General features: G+C 35.1%; 1 long non-coding RNA gene across 2 annotated transcripts in view; it reads left to right on the top strand.

Moving 5' to 3' along the window:
* LOC141372735 (uncharacterized) overlaps positions 1-20603 on the top strand; it is a 56114-nt gene extending 35511 nt beyond the window's left edge. The window contains exons 2-5 of one of the 2 annotated variants that reach the window (XR_012378137.1): positions 250-328; positions 12094-12252; positions 14266-14416; positions 19236-20603. This is a non-coding gene — a long non-coding RNA (uncharacterized lncRNA). The remainder of the gene's footprint in view (positions 1-249; positions 329-12093; positions 12253-14265; positions 14417-19235) is intronic. The other variant, XR_012378136.1, reaches the window with a different exon arrangement.
* Positions 20604-20826: the final 223 nt, after the last annotated feature.

The raw sequence follows: 20826 nt of genomic DNA, 5'->3' as shown, positions 1-20826 counted from the left end.
TTTTTTTAAAGATTTTATTTATTTGACAGAGAGAGACACAGAGAAAGAGGGAACACAAGCAGGGGGAGTGGGAGAGAGAGAAGCAGGCTTCCCGCTGAGCAGGGAGCCCGATGTGGGGCTGGATCCCAGGACCCTGGGAAGGCAGATGCTTAATGACTAAACCACCCAGGCACCCCTATTTCTCCACTTCTTGAATTTGGACTCATCTTGTAACTTGTTTTCTTGTTTTGGGTTCTGTCTCTGCCATAGAACAAGCCTAGGATAGCCTGCAAGAGATTGAGAGACCATATGGAGGAGAGCTGAGATGCCCAGCTAATAGCCTGCTAAGGTAAACCAACTAGCTGATATGCAGCTAACCTCAGAAGCATGAGTGAAAGAACTAACTCATTGGGATCCCAAGGTAGGAAGAAGTGGGGACTTAAGAGAAAGTGGTGAGAATGCAGACACTGAGCAGAGTGGAAAAAATTAAGCTGGTGATATAGGCAGGAGCTAAGTGACATTCAGCCTCATTGCCATGTTTAGGATTTCATTCCAATATTTTGAACAAGGCAGTGATATGATTAAATCTGCATTAAAGATTATTCTTACACCATATGGAGAATGGATTGTATAGGACTTAGGCATGCATATGAGAAGACCAGTAGAGAGACTATTGTAGTAGTCCGGGTTAGATAAAGTGACTGGCTAGATGTTAGCAATGGAAATGAAAAGAAGTGGACAGAGCCAAGAGATATACAAGAGTAAAGTCAGTAGAAGGATTGGTTGGGGGAATGAGTAAGATGAGTATGTAAATGATGATTCCAAACTCTGGTTAGAACAACTAGATGGGTGATGATTGCATGCATTAAACTTGGGGGTTCTGGAGGAGAAAGGGGTGGGAAGTGGAAGTAATTTTGTTGAATTTAGTTTTGACATGTCACATTTGAGATGTCTATGAGACATTCAAGAAGGAACTATCATGTAGATAGATAATTAGGCCTGAAACACAAAACAAAAGTTTTAGTTAAAGACACAGATTTGATAGGCAGTGAGGTGAAGTGGTTCAATGATTTTGACAGAGGACACCGAAGGCAGGAACATATTCATTAATTTATTCCCTCAATATTCAAGTTAGAAACAAAGTTCAAGGTTATGCAGAGTGGACAAGACAGATAATATCCTTTCCTCGTGAGACTTAGATCTAATTGGTGGCATTCCATCTGAGGCTTATAAGATGTCAAGTCAAAGAGTAAGGAGATGGGACAAGAAGGGGACTGTGTGAAGTAGAGAGGCCAGGAAGAGCAGGGTTCATAAGTTAGATGCTCAGGTCTGCTGTTACAATAAGGATGTGAGTAGAGGTGGAGGTAGAAAAGAGGTGGGGAGATTAGAATAGAACTGCAGAGGTAGCTTATAAGAGATGAAAGAATGATGGGCATGTACCGGACAAAAGAATTGATAAACCTCAGGTATTGGGGGAACAGAAAGTGATTTATGTAAAAAATCTAATGCTTGACAATGCAAGAGGAGGATGAGATCTTAGGGGAGAAAGCGTAACAGAAGAAAACAAGCCAGGTAAGAGGTATTTCGTAGTAGAAGCAAGAGAGAAAAGGGAGTATATATATTGAGTGCCTACTAAATGCCAGGCATTGTATTAAGCATTTTATACCTGCTTACCTTGTTTAGTCTACGAAAAATAGTAGACTTTATATAGTAGACTGCTTCCACTTTTCCACGGAAGAAAATGAGGAACAAAGGAGTTAATTCAAGGTCATAGCAGGGAAGCAAGTAGGGCAGAGACTGAGAGCACAAGTAGAAGAATTATTCTGGCATTGGGAAGGTTTATCATTTCCATGGTGATAGTAAAACGGAAGAATAAGACATTGGGAGGGGGAATTGATATATGGGAAGGAGATTGAATTGAGAAGTTGAGAATGTTCCTACTTGATGGTTCCTATATGCTGCATGAAATGGGTGAGCCTCTGCTGAGCGTGATGGGGGAAGATGAGAAGGACAGGGGCATGAGAAGAGGTAAGGGATTGCAATATCTGTGGTAAGGAATGAGTGAAGGACATTAAAATCACACATGCACAACCAAAATTCCCCTTTACATCAACCCTTTTGACCAAAACCCTTTCCCAAGGTACTGCCCATCTCTTTTATTTCTTTAAACTTATTTCTTTAAAAATAGACCATACTTTCTCATCCTGTTTTCTCCTTTCTCCTTTTTTTCTTTTTTCTTCTTCCATTTCACCAAACCTTCTTTACAGAATAATCACTGACCTCTTTATCCAATAATGTAATGTCATTTCAGTTTTTACAGCACATGTTATTATTGCTGTATTTGAAACTGTTAATCACTCTATCTTTCAAAACCCTCCTCCATTTTATTTCCAAGACCATGTTCTTCTCTTTCTCTTGTTTCTTTAGCCACTGATTCTTTTTTCTTTTTCAAATTTTTATTTAATTTCTAGTTAGTTAACATATAGTGTAACATTGGTTTCAGAAGTAGAATTTAGAGATTCATCACTTACATATAACATTCAGTGTTCAATACAATAAGTGCCCACCCTCCTTTATACTAGTCACTGAGTCTTACTTCTCTTCAATTATTTGTTTCTTAAATATGAATGGATGGCCGTGTTCTGCTCTGAGGCCTTTTTCTCCTCTCCTTCCCTTCTCCTACTCTCCCATTTTTTCTCATTTTCTCTATTCTAGTACTTCCCACTTAAGTTAATTCCATCAACTACCAAGACCTCAAAATACCTTTAGCGTTTATAATGGCTATAATAAAAAGAGTGCTAACTATAAGCTAGGCACTATGATATCTAGGAAATATGTACATACATTCACACATACATGTATATATTCAGTCCTCAGCAGATTTCTTAGGGAAGGATTTTAATTTCCCACTTTTCAGATGAAGAAAGTGTGGCACAGAGATTCAAAGTGTGGCACAGAGATTCTAGGTAAAGATCCCCGGAGGCTACTCAGTTATTAAGTAACAATAAAATTACCAGTTTGAATCCATGTCTTCCTAAGTCAAAGTCTGTGCTTTTCTTAACCACCATCTTAAAGGTTCACTGAAGACTCCTCGATGTTAAACTCTAGGTTAGAGTATTCTACTTAACCCTAGATCTACTCATTCATTCATTCATTCATTCATTCATTCATTCTTTAAATCCAGAAATACTTATTGAGCAGTTACTGTGTATTTGGCAAATGTGTCAAGCATTGGGTGTGTGTATGTGTATATGTGTGTGTGTGTGTGTGTGTGTGTGTGTGTGTGTGTGTGTGACATAGGGCTTTTGCTCATGGAATTTACAGCCTAATGGGATGGTAAATGTGGTATGTTAAATAATGCCTCTTCCCAAAGATGTCTATGCCCTGATCCCTGAAACCTATAACTGTGTTACATTACGTGGCAAAGGGACTTTGCAGAGGTAATTAAGGTTATCGATCTTGACTCAGGGAGATTACCCTAGGTTATATGAATGGGACCAATCTAATCACATGAAACTTTAAAAGCAGAAAATCTTTCCTGCTTGAAGCCACAGAGAGATGGAGAGCAGAAGAAAATATAGTGGAGATGATGCATGAGAAGGACTTGATCTGTAGCTATTGGCTTTGAAAGCAAAGAGGGCACGAGTCAAGAAATGCAATGGACTTTGGAAGCTGAGAATAATAGCCACAGTCATCAAGGAAATGGGAGCCTCAGTCCTACTATCCCCTGGAACTGAGTTATACCAATAGCTTCCATGAGTCGAAAAGCCGATTCTTCCTTAGAGCTTTTAGAAAGGAAGACAGTCGTGTAGATACCTTGATTTTGGCCTTATGCCACTGTAAGTAGAGACCCTGCCAAATCATCAAGCCTGCTGATCTACAGAAACTGTGAGATAGCCAATATGTGTTACTTTTAAGCCACTAAGTCTGTGGTAATTCATCACACCAGAAATAGAAATTAATAAATAAGCATGAAAACCCACAAATAAATATGTAATTAACTATTGTGGTAACTACCTAATGGAAAAGAACAGGACACTATGAATGAGAATGGGGGAAGCTGCTTAAAGACATTCTGAGGAGGCAGACAAAAGGATGAATGTGTTTTACATTTTGTTTTCATCCACTACAATTTACCTCTATAATGCAAGTATTCACTATGACAAGTACTTATAGAGCACCTACAAAGTATAAGGCAATATATTAGGTACTGGAGGGATGGTAGAGATGAGTTTAAGAGATGCCTCACTTCTCCCAGCTCATTGGGGAGTCTGCTTCTCCCTCTTCCTCTGCCTCTCCTCCTGCTTGTGCTCTCTCTGTCTCTCTCTCAAATAAATAAATAAAATCTTAAAAAAAAAAAAAAGAGATGCCTCATTTTACGAAACTCACAGTCTTGAACACAAGTTGACAAGCCATAGTCTGTGGACCAAATCTGGCCTGCCACATGTTTTTGTATGGTATGTGAGCTAAGAAGGATTTTTACATTTTTAAATGGTTGAGAACAAAATAAAAAAAAATTCTATTGCGTGTGAAAATTATATCAAATTCAAATTTCAGTGTTCATAAATAAAGTGTTATTGGAACACAGCCACATTTATTTATTTGTGTGCTGTCTGTGGTTCTCTCACCTTAAAATGGCAGAGTTGAGTAGCTGTGAAAGAGTGTCCAGTAAAGCCCAAAATATGTACTTTCATTAAAAAGTATGCCGAATCCTGATCTAGAACATAGATAAGTCACACATATAGGTGATCATGGGGACAAAGTACAATTGAATAAGCACCATCTAGAGAAAGAATGAATTACTTATCACCTCCATTCTTCTAAGTACATTTGACTGTTCCCTCTCCTCTTCCTTTACTGAAATTACTATGACCACTAAATTCTACCTCCTCCCAAAAATGTCTGCCTAGAGACATTGCTTAAAGGCATGATGTACAGCAATCCTTATGAGAAGCCCTGCTCTTTGCCTCACAAATGCCTGCTTTATACTGTAAGCATTTTTGTCTTTGTGTTACCTAATGTCTTTCCTAATGTTTTAGCTGTTTATCGATGTAATTGAATCTCAAATTGTTTTTATTATATTCTGTAATACTATGGGGAGACACTCTAAATATTATGATAGTTATTAATATTAATGTTAATAACTAGTGCTCTTTCACAGGTCAGTTGCTGAATTAAGCTCAGTTATGGGTTTACAAATGTAAAATCATCAAAGTTTGCACAGTGGGAGATCTTGGTTTCCTTTCTCTGGCCCTGGTTAAGCCAGTGAACTGATCCTTACATTGTTCCTTGCTAATTGTGAGACAGATGCTTTGCATTTTTTAGATCTCAGCTACATACATCTAAAGAAAGTGGCTTTCTTGATATGACCCTCTAAAATTAGAAAGTTGTAGAATTATCTAGTAATATGTGTCTTAATAATTCAACTTGTCATGGCAACATGCAATTAAAACTTTCCTTTGGGACCAAAGAGAAAAATCCCAGTTGCTTCTAAAGAAGTTTAGCCAATACATAATGAAAAGAATAATTCAAGTAAATGGGACTGAGTTTCATGGAGAAAAGGAAAATAAAAGCAAATAATTTTTTTAGGCCAGGAAATTATGACTGCATTTGATGATTTTATGGTTTTTATAATCTTACTTATTAGATCATCTTTTTATTATTCCCAATTAAAACAGTATTATTATTTTCTTATTTGGTAGAGAAAGGGGCATCAAATTGTTCAAAAATTCTTTTCTGGAATAAACATAACTGATACCAAATATTACTTTGACTTAAGGGGAATATATGAAACCACTGATATTGCATTCCACTAATACAGTGGAAGCATTTTGAATAAGGTTAATCAAATAAGAGGTTTATTTTTATATATTTATATCTATATCAATATTTATATTGACATTTTTATAATCTCTGTATCTGATTAAGTTATGTATACTTTTTTTTAATCCTGCAGTAAGACAAGTCATCTTGTTTTATATAAGCTAGAGTGTAAAATATTATATTATAGCTCATGTAAACTATTTCTTTCCTGTGCTTACTGTTATAACCAAATGTCTATAGATTATTTACCATATTTTATTGATTCTAAGATGCCCATTTCTTTTTTTACACTTCACAACTCTGAAATAGGAATGCACCTTTTTGTAAGTGACCTGTCATAATTAAATTGCTAGCATTTTTTCTTTCTATGTGGTTTAAAGTATAATGTGCTAATGTACTTTTCACAATTAATTGTGACTGACTCAGTGAAATATTGAATGTTGAGACCACCTCTCAGAGAGTAGCATAGTTTAGCAGAGACTGATTGTTGTCCTGAAATAGTTATTTTCCCTCTTTTTCAAAAATTTAGCTGAACATAGAGCCAAAAAACTAAATTTTGCCAGACCGCCTTAAAGGTTACTCTACTGATTTGCTAGGGCTTACCAAAGTACTACAAACTGAGTGGCTTAAACAACAGAAATTTATTGTCTCATGGTTACAGAGTCTGGAGGTCCAAGGTGAAGATGTCAGCAGAGCCGTGTTTCCACTGAACGTGCTAGGAAATGATCTGTTCCAGGCGTTTCTCCTAGCATGTGGTAGCTCTGTGGCTTATGGCAACTTAATTCTAATTTTCATCTAATGTTCTCCCTCTGTTCATGTCTGCTTCTTTGCATGGCATTCTTTTTATAAGGACATCAGTCATATTGGATCACAGGCCCACCCTACTCCAGTATGACCTCATCTTAACTAATTGCATCTTCAATGGCTCTATTTCTAAACAAGGCCATATTCTGAGGTACTGAGCATTAAGATTTCAATGCTGAGTATTAAGTCTTAATACTTAATACTCAATGAGTATTAAGATTTCAATACTGAGTATTAAGATTTCAATGAATTTGGAGGGCCACAATTCAACCCGTTACAGTGACTACATTCTGGTCAGTGAGATATAAACAAATGTGTCAGCTTCTGGACACCTTCCTTAAGACAGAGTTGTCATATATTTTTTACATCTCTTCTTTAATTCCTCTTCCATCTTGCTTTCTGGAAGAGAGATATTGCCTTAGAATATGAGAATAAAGGACACAACCCAAATATGTTAGAGCAGTGACCTGGATGGAGTCTTGGCTCTTAAGAACTTCGTAGAGCACAGCTAGATACCAAACTTGGGTTTAAACCACTATCATGAAGTTTTCTGTTACTTTCAGCCAAACTTAATTTGAGTTGATATATGAACCCTTCCAACATCAGTTAGAAACTTGGCTATTTTCCGGGGCACCTGGGTGGCTCAGCCGCTAAGCATCTGCCTTCGGCTCAGGTCATGATCCCAGCTCCCCATGGATTGGGCCTCCCTGCTCAGTGGAGAGTCTGCTTCTCCCTCTCCCACTCCCCCTGCTTGTGTTCCCTCTCTTGCTGTGTCTCTCTCTGTCAAATAACCTAATAAAATCTTAAAAAAAAAAACACATTTTCCCATTTGTAAAAGGAAAATAGTCATATCTACCTTAATGTTGGTGTGCTCAACATTTAGCACAATACTGACACATGAGAGGTTGCCGTTGTTGTTGTTATAGAGATTTTCATTTGAAAATAGGTGTTACCAACTTGCAATAGTGTTTATTCATTCATTTGTTCATTCAACAAATATTTATTCAGCACTTTCCATGTACCAGGCACTCTGCGTAGGCAATGGAGATGGAACAGCGAGTATAAGCAAATCGTCCCTGTTCCCTCCTCAGGAGGCTTACACTCAAGTTGGGTATAAAAGCTGCAGAAGAAAGGCTGGTGATGGTGGTGATGTTATGTACATGACCTATGACCTCATTTATCTTGGAATATGTTGAATTGTGGAAATGTGGAGTTGTGAGAGAAAAAGCACCGTGCTTGACAGAATCAACCTATGCCATAAATGGGGGGACATAAGAAAGTTTATCAGATCCCATGTCACTCAAATGAAAGTGGTTTGCCAACACACCTCACATTCAACCTAATGCATTTCAGTTTGCATTTGCTCTGATTTTTAAACATTATATTAATGTAATAACACTTAAAACAACAAAAAAACCTGTGCAACACAACACGTCATCCCATATCAGTAAATAGATGTTCCAATATTGTAGTTTGAAAAAGAAGATTTTTTAAAATTATTACTGACAGTGATTACAGTAATTATGACTTTTCTTGAATGTTTTATTCTGAATTATATTTCATCAATGCTGTATATAAGTAGTTGTCTATATCATCTTTGAAGAGAGTTACTCTGTCTCTAACTTGAAAGCTCATTATTTTTCCTATTTGCCTTTTTCTTCAAGTAGAGATTTTATTTCTTGTCTTCTTGTGTTTTCTCAGCGGGAATAGTATTTTAAACAGATTGCTCTGTTCATATGTTCTGCCTCTAGAATTGGCATGATTGTGTTTGGGCCTTTAATGGGAGAATTATGGAAGTAAGGAAGGTTTCAGCTTGGTATATCTAAACCTGTCTTTGACCATTTTGCAGTGAGTAATAACTGTTTAGATTGTCATTTATCAGACCCTAAGACTCCAAGCAACAGATTTGCCATAAAAATATATTTTCAGAAGGAATTATTCAAATTGTTCATATTAAATTACTTCCTAGTTAATAAAAGTGAGATGGGTTCATCCTTTGAATAATGTTATTATAGAAACTGGAAAGCCAAAAAGATAAACTCTCTGGTGACAACCTAGTGGGAGACTGGACACCTGTGGCTTTATTGATACACAGTGTCTAAAAGTAAACAAAGCATAGTGCAATAAAAGAACCGCCATGCTTACATTTATGTCTTCTCCAGTTTATTCAGGGGCCGGTGTTCATCATCTGCACAGGGCTCTGCTCTTCTCAGTTACGCACTTTGACTGTCAGAGCCTAAATATTTATAAAATGAAAGTCCATACACCATACCAGTTATAATAGCTAAAATTGTCTTTCTACCAAGATAGGGGACATTTAGACAATGTAAAATTATATTTTATTTATTGTGCCAAAAGATTTTTATGATTTGTAGCTATTTGCAATAAATTTGCTTTCAAAATGAACTGATTATTAATGTGGCTCTTGTATTAGAACTATTGCATAGTTTTATTACTGTTTGTTTGGTTTATATGGTCTGTGATCAACAACAGCAAAAAATCTGTATGCTAATTTTCTAACCTACAGATATGTTTAGCTGTGTTTACTTCTCTTTCAGTATAAGGAAAGTCTAAATATTTTCTGATACTTTACGTTTTGGAGGAGAAAAAGTAAAAGAATTTTATAGTTGTAGTTTGTGTTAGATATTAAAACATTTGCCAAATATGACTAATAATGACAATGTTCCATGGAATTTCCGCACCTTTTTTGGTCTTCACTCAAAACAGAAGCTGTTTTTGAATCTACATGCAGTCTGGATAACCACCCATGGGTGCACTTGAGCCATTGAAACATTCCTAGCTATGGGCCCTTGGGATGATTACATTAATGCACTGTAGTATGAAGACTACAATTTATTTCAAACCTTTCTCATAGTCATGACTGGAAAGAATTTCATAGTTTAATCACATGCTTTAGTTCATACAAATTAATGTTTTCTCCTCATATGTCAAAAGAAAATAGCATAGATTTGATGTTCGCACAAATTGACTTTAAACTATTGAGGGATGGCATTTGGAAAGAAGGAAATAGTCAGCATTCTCCTATAACATCTTTCCTTTTTCAAACATTGCCATGTATAGCACAAGGCATTTAATAAAGTCCTCTGATTGTAGTCAGTGATCAAGAATATGTTAGAAGACAGAGTGTCTATGGGAGTTTCCATCCATCTCATCTTAGGGAGCACACAGTCCAAGGGCAGAGGCAGAGCAGGGGTGAATTCAAAATAGCCTGGGTTCAGGGCCACCCTATAATTTTACTATTTTGCAATCTTGGGAAATTTATCTACTGTCACTAATCCTCAGGTTTTTTTTTTTTTAAGATTTATTTATTAGAGAGATTGAAAAAGAGAGCACAAGTGAGGGGAGGGGCAGAGAGAGAGGGAGAGAATCCCAAGCAGAGGGACAGAGAATCTGAAGCCGACCTTGTGCTCAGCTCCCAGCCTGATGCAGGGCTGGATCCCACGACCTCAAGATCATGACCTGAGCCAAAACTAAGAGATGGCTGCTTAACCAACCAGCTACTTAACCGACTGAGCGACTGAGCCACCCAGCACCCCAAGCCTCCGTTTTTGTGCACAGCGATGATGATAGAGATGAAAGAAAATATTTTTTTTTTTAAATGGGGGAACAACAAGATGCTGTAGTGTGGCCATTAAGAAATGATAATTATGTGATGTGATAGAGGTTCTAGCTAAAGCTACAGTGGCAATCATATTGCAATATATAAACGTAACCAATCAACTGGTTATATATCTTAAGCTTACATGATGTTAAACTTACACATAACAAATATATTTCATTTAAAAATTAAATTAAAAGGATGCCTGGGTGGCTCAGTCGGTTGAGTGTCTGTCTTCGGCTCGAATCATGATCCCAGGGTCCTGGGATCGAGCCCCGAGTCGGGGAGCCTGCTTCTCCCTCTGCTTCTGCCCCGCTGCTCTGCCTACTTGGGCTCTCTCTCTCTGTCAAATAAATAAAATCGTAAAAAAATAAAAAAAATGAAAATTAAATAAAAAAAATAGGATGTGAGCTCTGGAGGCAGGCTAGCCTGGGTTTGATTCCTGGCTCCTTTCATTTGCATGGGACAATTATTTAACCTCTCTGCACCTTACTTTATTCATTTTAACATTTATTATAATGATAGTACTTTTTTCTTAGTATGTTATTATAAGAAATAAATGAGATTATCCTGGTGAAGATTTTTTTAAAGATTTTATTTATTTATTTGAGAGAGAGAATGAGAAATAGAGAGCACGAGAGGGAAGAGGGTCAGAGGGAGAGGCAGACTCCCTGCTGAGCAGGGAACCCGATGTGGGACTCCATCCCGGGACTCCAGGATCATGACCTGAGCCGAAGGCAGTTGCTTAACCAACTGAGCCACCCAGGCACCCAATCCTGGTGAAGTATTTAGAATGCCACCTGGAATGGAGTAAGTGCCCAATAAATGCTGGTTTTACTTGTAATTATCATGTGCTCCATATGGAAAAATTGAGAGTTTAGTTTGAGAAGGAAGGCAAAGGCTAGATCCTGAAGGGATTATTTTCCTGTTGTAAGTGGAAATGGCCTGAAAAGTTTGCATTTTAGCAAGATCATACTGGCTGTGTGGACAAGGAGCTGTGTGGAGGAAGGCTTATCCTAGAGGTACAACACAAGGTCCTCAACTAAGATGGAACAAATAGGAATATAAATAAGATGAACTTATGGATTTCATGTTATTTTGAAGATAGGATTGAGAACATTTGTTCACTAAACATGTAGGAGGTGAGAGAAGGTGATAATCTTTTTGTGCCTTGAGCAATAAAATCATATGATGATGGTCATATATGATAAAGGAACATGATGTTCCCATTAATAGAGATAAGAAAAGCAGGATAAAAATGTTTTGAAGGATAAAGATGAAAGTAGTTTTAGAAAATATGTATCTAGGCCCAGGGCTAATATTACATGATCCTGCAATAAATGGTAAAAATTGTCTGGGGAACAGTTACACAGATCTTCTTAGGAATTAGTAAAGATGTTTGGAGAATCAGACAGAGCTTGATTTCCTGCCAACCACAGCTAAAATATGATTGCTCCTTTAAACAATCTAAGATGCACTTGATAAAGCTGGCAGGGAAGAAAATACAAATCTTAATTTTTTGCCTTAATATGAATTAATTAAATTAAATAACTGAGCTTCTCTTACTGCTCATCTAAAGGTCCATGGGCTACGTGAATTGAGTGATTTTTGAAATGAGTTATTATTTTGGACAATGAGATTTGTCTAGAGGGCAAAATACTGGGGATAATATTACGGTGAAAAAGCAAAAGGGTACTGGATATCCGGAAGAAAAAAAGGAGGAAAGAGAGAAATACAATAAGACATTTTGCCTCAGTTGCATCATTTCTTAGGGTTGAAATTCTTAATTTTTCTAAAGGGACTTGGGTAAGTCTTTCATTCATTTAGTAAATACACATTAAATAACCACATGTTCTGATCACTTCTAGGAGCTCAAGATACAGTGATGAACAAGAGTTAAGGGATCTGCCTCAAAAAGCCTACATGCTACTTGGAGGAAAAAGACTAAATTAACAAGTTAACAAAATAAAGAAGATTCAGATTGTGATTGGTAAAATAAGGGAATTAACAATGAGACATGATAGAAGGTAATGTAAGTTCTTACCTTGGTTACTGAAGGTAAACCTCTTAGGAGATAACGAAATCATTTTCCTATATCTTGCAGTAATTGTTAGAAGACACATGGACAGTTTATGGACAGAGATTTTAAATGAAGGGATTTAATTTATGTTAAATATATATATTTAAAACATAAAATGAAAGATATTAAGGTATACTTATATGTTTTGGAGAAAAATCAAGTTTAAAGAAGAAACTGATGATGTTGGATAAATGGGGATAGTTTCAAAAGTGGAGTCTTGAGTGGTGAACTGTGATGGGATCCTGTACACAAACAGAGCAAGAGCCTATGGTAGGAAATGGGCATTCCTTCTGTTACAGAGAAGGGAAGCTGAGTATACTGGTATAGATGCAGAAAAAGTAACGGTTTTGTTGGTAGGCAAAAGAAAGACCTCTCCCCTGTTTTTTTTTTCTTCTTTCTCTTTTGTTTCCTGTTTTATTCCAGCCCAAGTAGGCAGTCACATTTATATTGTTCACCATAATGTGCTGCTGATTTCCAAACTTTTAAATACACTTAATTAAACCTTTTCCCATGAGTAAGAAATTCATTTTAATGTAAATGCTGACATACTGAGTAGAATTTATATTTGTATTCAAATTGGAAGGAAAAATGTCTTGTGTAAACTACTCGTTCTATAAGAAGGAATATACCCAACATCGAGCAATTTCATGAATCATTGGTTTCTCTGCTCTTGCACATAAGGACATTTTTTTAGATTATATCCAAGGCACTGCTATGTAGCATTCTAGTCATGCTTGTAGGCCTACAGGGAAACATAACATATTTTTTTATAAACAAAATATCTTAACATATGAAAAGAAAACATTAGAAAATTCTTTTAATAACATATAATGTAAAATTAGCAAAAGTTTTCTATACTGAAAAATAAGTTTTTAAAAATGTCATCTTTGCCTAAGTATAAAATTTTGATATGCTAGAAAAGCAAACTCATATTTCAGTGTAATTCTTTGTTTCATTAACATGGTAAATATTCTTAGAGGTCTGCATCTCATATGTCATTTGAATCAATTATGATGCTAATTAGCCTAGAAATCATAATAATTCAGTACATTAATGAATTCTTAAATCCTACTTCTTAAAAATTTAAGTACGGAATATGAATTTCTTTTGGTTTCCTACTTTCCCTAGGACTTAGGTAACTTAAAAAATCTACATTTTCAGCTATCCCAGCATTCTTTTTTACTATTTGTTAACTCCATGCATATAACATTTTGCATACCAAAGTTATAAAAAGCTATCATCATGTAAACATTTTGGAAAATACAGGGTCATTCAAACTTTCCAACTTCCATTCCTTAAATCAACTCAGCATAATAAATTAGGTTTCTTCTTCTTCATTCATTTATTATTAATTCATTCAACAAATATTGATACCTACTATGGTATTATTAGACGTACAGAATAAGACAGCAGAGGGCCCTGGCCTAAAATTTATTAGAAAAAATAGACATTTAACTAATAATTTCAAGTGTGATGAGTGCTAATGAAACATAAGGAAACACAAGGTTTTGTGAAAGTACAAGGCTAGCCTGGGTTTCACAGACCAGAATAAAGATGGAAACAATCAGATCATAGAAACATGAGTATTGTCCAACCAGTCCTTGACCTTAATTTTCAAACATCACTTTTTACATTTTTGGCTGGGAAATACACTTGTATAATTTTGGAGAATGATGGTATCCTGATGCTTGGCCTGAGTAGATTAATAACTTAAGTTCATGGAACAAAAATCATCCTGATTTATATATAATTATAGCATATTTAGTTCAGTTTGATAATGAAACTTTATCTACAGTTGTCCAAACATCTTGGGTCTAGAAATAGCTGTAGGCCTCCAAACAAATCATTTCTAATTTTTATGTGGTAAATGTAATGACAACTTGAAAACTAGCTTCTAAATGAATAATGTCAGAAGATGTTTCAGTGTTTCTAATTTGTACTCTTCTTTTTCATTTGGCAGATAAACATTTTCAATGGAGATGATGAAATCAGTGCAGACAAGGCTGCTTTTATTTAAAAAGAGGAATGAAAAGCATGCTTTTTAAGCTAGTGGATTGGCAAACAGAATCAAAGGTTTTCAAAGATCTGGCTGTTGCCCGACTGATTTAAAGGTACAGACATCTAGAATTTGGAAGACTTACTTTGAAACTATTTTTTATAATATGAATTTCCTCTGTGATAAAGCTTGATAGCTTCCCTATAATCAGTATCAAGATATATAAACCTTTTGCGCTATTCCACGTCAAAAGAAAATTCTTCATATGACCCCTGCTCAATGAGTAGAATTGTATGAAACTACTTCACATTTTAACGAACCAATGTGGATGGTTGGATCTTTGTATGATACATAATACAAGAAATAGTTTTGAAAGGAAGAACTCAGTTATTCAAGGAAGAACTCAGTTTACCAAATTGCAGTCCTGGTTTGTTTACTAGAATTAAATGGTAAAGGTCTAGCAAATACATAATAAATTGGGATGGATTTTTAGTGGATTTCAAGTACTAGAGAGTTCAATTCTTTTACTTAACCTGTATAGTAAGTTCTATATATGACATAATTTAAAAATTTCAGTTAACTAAAATTTGTGTATGTGTATTATATAATCATATTCATCATCAGGGGATAGTCCCTGGTATTAAAAAGTGTGCATTTAACAAAAAATCCAGATTACTTATATTAGTAGAATCAACTAATATTAGAGTTGTCAGTGGCAGAGAGAAAATGTAGTCTTAAATTGCTAGTTAGAAATGGAGACCAATAGAGGGCATACCGTGATGATGATGACATAGGAAAGATATATGTATTGGGACTAGAATCTGGGCCTTATTATTTATTTATTCATTCATTCCATGACCAATTCATTTATTGAGAGTGTGTTATGTACTAAGCACTTTTCATGGAATCTAAAGAAACAAATATGAATGTGTGTTATACTTCCTGGTCCTTTGTTGTATATGCTAGTACTTCCAGATATTCCTATTTCAACTCTTCAGCTTCTTTATAAAAACATTATAAACACATTAGAGAAGAAACAGAAATAGAAGTTGTGGAAGATAAGTATGGAAAATCAATAAGAAATAGAACAAAAAGACAAATAGATGGAAAAGAAGAGAGAAAATTGGAAAGCCCATTAAAGAGATGCAATATCCAAATAATATGAGCTACAGAAGGACAGAGCAGAGAAAGATAGAAGGAGGAATAATGCCAGTGCAGTTCCCAAGACAAGAACACACATTTCTTTACAGAAAGGACCTACTGAGTGCACCCAATATAATGGGTTAAACTAAGCATATTACTGTGAAATTAGGAACAACACTTAAGAACAAATATACAGTTCTAATTCTCACAAAAAGAAAGATAAATAAAGAGACACACATATATATCAGTAAGAATCAGAATTGCTTCAGAATTCTCAACAGCAATACCAGAAGGTAAGTTGGTAGATTCATATGCTCCATATTCTGAAGGAAATTAGATCTAATCTAGACTTCTATAGTATTAATCAGACAGAGACTAGAATAAAGACTTGGAGATGTGCAAAATCTCAAAAAACATATTTTCCACATACTGATTCTTATGAAGAAACCTTACTATATGCTCCATAAACATGAGGCAACAAACAAAAAAGGAAAATATGGGACACGGAAAACAAGAGATTTAATCAAGGAGAGATGGGAAGGGAATCCCTACGATCATATTAACAGCAGAGAACAGCATGACTGCATGCTATAAACACAGAGAGATGATGTAGCCAGGATTTCAACATGTTCATAAATGTGTAGATCCATATAGTTTAGAACCTTATAACCATATCATTCTTTCTCCTGAAAGAGTAGATCAGCACAGTCAAAGCCAATGAATCTCACTTTCCCTGATGAGATTCAAAGATGATATTATTTGTGTAGGATGGAATAAGGAGACAATAAAGATTATACTGAAGCTGACTTTCCTCTTAAGGCTCGTTTTAGAAAAAGACTTCAGATTCCTGCAGACTACAATTCAGAAAAATAAAACACAAATTTACCCTAATAAGAGGAATTATCCTCTATATGGCCCATGTTCATGTATGCCTATACTGAAAAATATATAAGAATCTCATTACAATGATTGCCTCTGGGAGGAGGAAATAGGTGGTTGAAGGAAAGGTGTATAAGAGAATTATTTTGCACTCACCACTGTTACTTTTGAATTTTGCACAAAAAGCATGGATTATCTGGTCATAGAGTAAAATTAAAATGATGGCAAGAAAATGCATTCTCCCTCCAGAGCCTTAGGTCTTGTTAAATGTTTCTTTGAAGTGTTTAGAAGCTCAACAGTTCCACATAAGATTCCACAGAAACAGGGTGATGCTAGGCTCTAGGAGGGGAATGGAATGGAGCTACATAGGAGCAAAGTTTTATATACTATTGAAATTAAGTTGGTATTAATCAGAGCTAGTTACTTATAAGTTAAGATGTTAATTATGTTCCTTAGGGCAAGCATTAAGAATATAACTCAAAATACAGTAAAAGATAAGGGGATTGAAGTAGAACACTAAAAAATATCTATTTAACAGCAACAACAACAAAATCAAGTTGGTAATAGAGGAAGAGAAATTAGAAAAAGATATGACATGAAAAACAAATTGCAAATGCCAGACATACATTCTACATGAATTACATTTAATATAAAATTACAAAGTTAAATATAATTATCATTAATAGAAAAAGATTACACATTCCATCTAAGGCAGAAATTTGCAGGATAAATTAAAAAAAATGATCCAAACATATGCTCTCTACAAAGTGACACACTTATATGTATATAACATATATAGGTAAAATATAAAAGGATTGAAACAGATATACCAGGAAAAACAGTAACCAAACCAAACTGGACTGCTAAGCAAGTATCAGAAAAAAATTTTTTTTAAAAGATTTCATTTATTTATCTGAGAGAAAGAGAGAGAGAGAGTGCACAAAAAGGGGGAGGAGAGGGACAGGGAGAAGCAGACACCCTGCTGAGCATGGAGGTCATGACCTGAGCTGAAATCAGACACTTAACCGACTGAGTCACCCAGGTGCCCCAGAAAAATATATTTTAAGATCAAAATTTTTACTAGAGGCAAACAGATATTATAATAATAAAACAGTCATTCCAGGGGCTCCTGAGTGGCTCAGTGAGTTAAATGGCCGAATCTTAATTTTGGCTCAGGTCATGATCTCAGGGTCCTAGGATACAGCCCTGGCTCTGCACTCAATGGGGAGTCTGTTTGAGGATTCTCTCTCCTTCTGCTTCTGCTCATGCTCTCTCTATCTGTCTCTCTCTAAAATAAATAAATAAATCTTTTTAAAAAATGATCATTCCATCAAAATATGTGATAACATATATGCACCTAACAACAGAACCTCAAAATATCTGAAGCAAAATTGGGCACAACTGAAAGAAGAAATAGACAGTTCTACAATAGTATTTGAATACTTTAATACCCTACTTTCAACAACAGAACAGCTAGACAGAAAATGAACAAGAAAATAGAAGACTTGAACAACAATATCAACCAACTAGAACTAAGAGCTGCCTCTAGAACATTCCACCCAACAGTGTTAGAACTTACATTCTTTTCATGTGCACATGAAACATTATCCAGGATAAAACATATGTGAGGATGTAAAATGGATTACAACGAATTTAGAAGGATGTAAACAATATAGAGTATGCTCTCAGGCAACAATGGAATGAAATTAGAAGTCATTAACAGAAAGAAATTTGCGAAACTCATGAATGTGGAAATCAAACAATATATTCCTGAATAACTCATGGAAGAAAGAAGAAATAATAAGGAGTATGAGAAATACTTTGAGATGAAGTAAATTGAAAATACAACATAACAATACTTGATTGGTCCCAGATACTCTTAAAAAGCAGAAAAGTTAGACAAAGAGATCTAAATAACTAAGTACAAAAATTGAGGGAAATTTTAAGTCTGGGAGAGCTCAGGAAGAACAGTAGCACACTGAAATGCTTTGTGAAACTGTACCACTTTTCTGAGTATTTTACACATATAAACTTATTTAGTTCTCATTATAACCACACGATTTAGATACTATTGTTATCCCCAGTTTACAGAAAAGGAAACTTAGGGTACTGAGTGATTAAAATTTTCGAATGTAAGTTACAGCCATAATCAGAATCCAAGGTATTTGTGTCTACCATCTTAATTTTAAAATTATTTTGAAAATATTTTATCCATAAATATTTTCAAACTCCAGGTAGGGCATGATGCTTTTCAAGATTCTTGCAATAGACCTATGATAAGGAAGAAAATACTGATAGAAAGCAATCTTCACTTTTGCTAAGTATACAGGTCCTAGAATTCAGTGAATAAATCCTTGGGTTAATACCTATGGGAAGATAACATTAATATGAATGGTACAAGCTCAGAAGGACAAGGATTATTGGTGAGGAGATTATAACAGATGATAAATAAAATTTTGGTAGATGGGAAATGGATGGATTAATGTGATTTAAATTTAGATTTTCTCCACTTTGCAAAGATCCCTCAAGCAAGAAATCAATAAGAATTTAGCTGATTTGCCCCTAAAACCTTGGTAAGGTTCAGGAATTGGAAGTACCTTAAAATAGACACACATAGTGGACCTGAAAAGTGAGAGATTATTTGAAAATTTGGGTAAGGTAGATATACCTACCTCCAAATTTCCCATCCCCAAACAAACAACAACGTGACTCTCCTTCTGCTGTTCCAGCAGAAGCATGGAGTTTTCTATGGAGAGAAATTAGAAATTAGTCTTTCAATTAGAAAGACTGGGCTCTGGAGTACTATCCAGACTGAAAATAGAAGTGAGATAATTAATTAAAAACAGAGAGTTTGACTTAAAGTCAGCATATTTTCCTAAATATAGGTTACTAAGTTTATGTTCTTTATGCAGGTGAATGGAATTCCTCTATGGAGAAATTCAATATCCAAGGAGAAAGGACCCACTGATATGGATTAAGCACAATGAAATGTCCCTGTCTCCACCTGTTCATGACTCTGCAGTCCAGCTATGGACAAGCAGCAGAAATGTCCACTGATGTTCACAGATTTTTCAGTCAACTTTTTAATACCTTATTCTTAAAAATGGATAGATGATCAAGTTTAAGAGGTATTTGTGGAAAACATCTAATGTAATAGATACAAACAAACAAAGTAAAGGGAAATAAAAAATAAAATAAAAATAGGCAAAGAATAATTAAAAATTAAGAAATTTTAAATCCTGAATTAATACTCTCTGAAAAATTTCAACAAACTATGAGTCTAATGCTGTGTTTCAAAGCAACAAGAGAGATATCTTTGAAAACATCATGACATGATAAATTAAATAAAACATTATTAAGAGGCTTAGAAGATATAACTGAGGAAATCTCCCAGAAAATAGAATAACTATGAAAGAAAGATGGAAATAGGAAAAAAAAAGTAAATTAGAGCACCAATCTCAGAGACACAACATCCAACTGATACCAGTTCCAGGAAGGAAAAACAGAAAAAAGCTAGGAAGAAATTATCAAAGAAATAATATAAGACAATGTTGCAGAAATACAATGTGTGGATTTCCAGATATAAAGAACCCAATGAAAGCTAAGTACAATGAGTCAAAAACATTATATCCTTGGATATTATTATGGAGTGTCAGAACTTTGGGTATAAATGGAATGTGCTAAAAGAATCTGGGGTGTTGGAAGAAGGAAGACAGTGTCATCTTTAAAGACTCGATAGTGAGAATGGTATTGGACTTCTCAGTAGCACTACTGGAAACAAAGGAAAGTGAACAATTCCTTCAAAATTCTGAAAAAAATAATTTTCAATCTATAACTGCATACTAGGCAAAGTATCAATTGTGTATGAATGTCGAATTGAAACATTTTCAAATCTCTAATACTACTTAATTATAAAATAGTTGTGAATTCTTGCAAAAAATATTTCAAAAAACTTTGCTTCCCATTTGACCATATTGGGAAGAGTTCTACAATATTATTAGAGAGACAGGAAATATTTTAATTATAGGTACACGGAAAGCCAAGCAAACCAGCAAACATCATAAATGTGGCAATTATCAAGTCTAGGCAAAGCAAAAGTTTGTGTAAAAATTTACAAAAAACTGGGGCACCTGGGTGGCTCAATGGGTTAAGCATCTGCCTTTGGCTCAGGTCATGACTGCAGGGTCCTGCATGGGGCTCCCTGCTCAGTGGGGAGCCTGCTTCCCTCTCCCTCTGCTGCTCCCCCTGCTTGTGCTCTCTTGCACTCTCTCTCTGTCAAATAAATAATAAAATCTTAAAAGAAATGTACAAAAAATTTGCTAAATGAAAATCTCATTAAAAATTAATGGATAATATTTAAAAATAAAAGATGAAATAAAGATTAGCAGTGTTAAGTATGTTATTTCAAATAACAGAAGAAATTATTTTTTCTCAAAGTATCTTTGTGTCAGAAAGTATGTTTAAATTGTGTGTGTTTGTGTGATTCATCTTAGGAATATAGTT

The sequence above is a fragment of the Callorhinus ursinus genome, unplaced genomic scaffold (genome assembly GCF_003265705.2).
Source record: "Callorhinus ursinus isolate GAN/ISIS: 27379988/994484 unplaced genomic scaffold, GSC_fseal_2.0 scaffold5, whole genome shotgun sequence".
Taxonomy (NCBI): Eukaryota; Metazoa; Chordata; class Mammalia; order Carnivora; family Otariidae; genus Callorhinus; species Callorhinus ursinus.
Note: the sequence above shows the minus strand (reverse complement) of the source record. Positions and strands in the feature narration are given on the sequence as shown.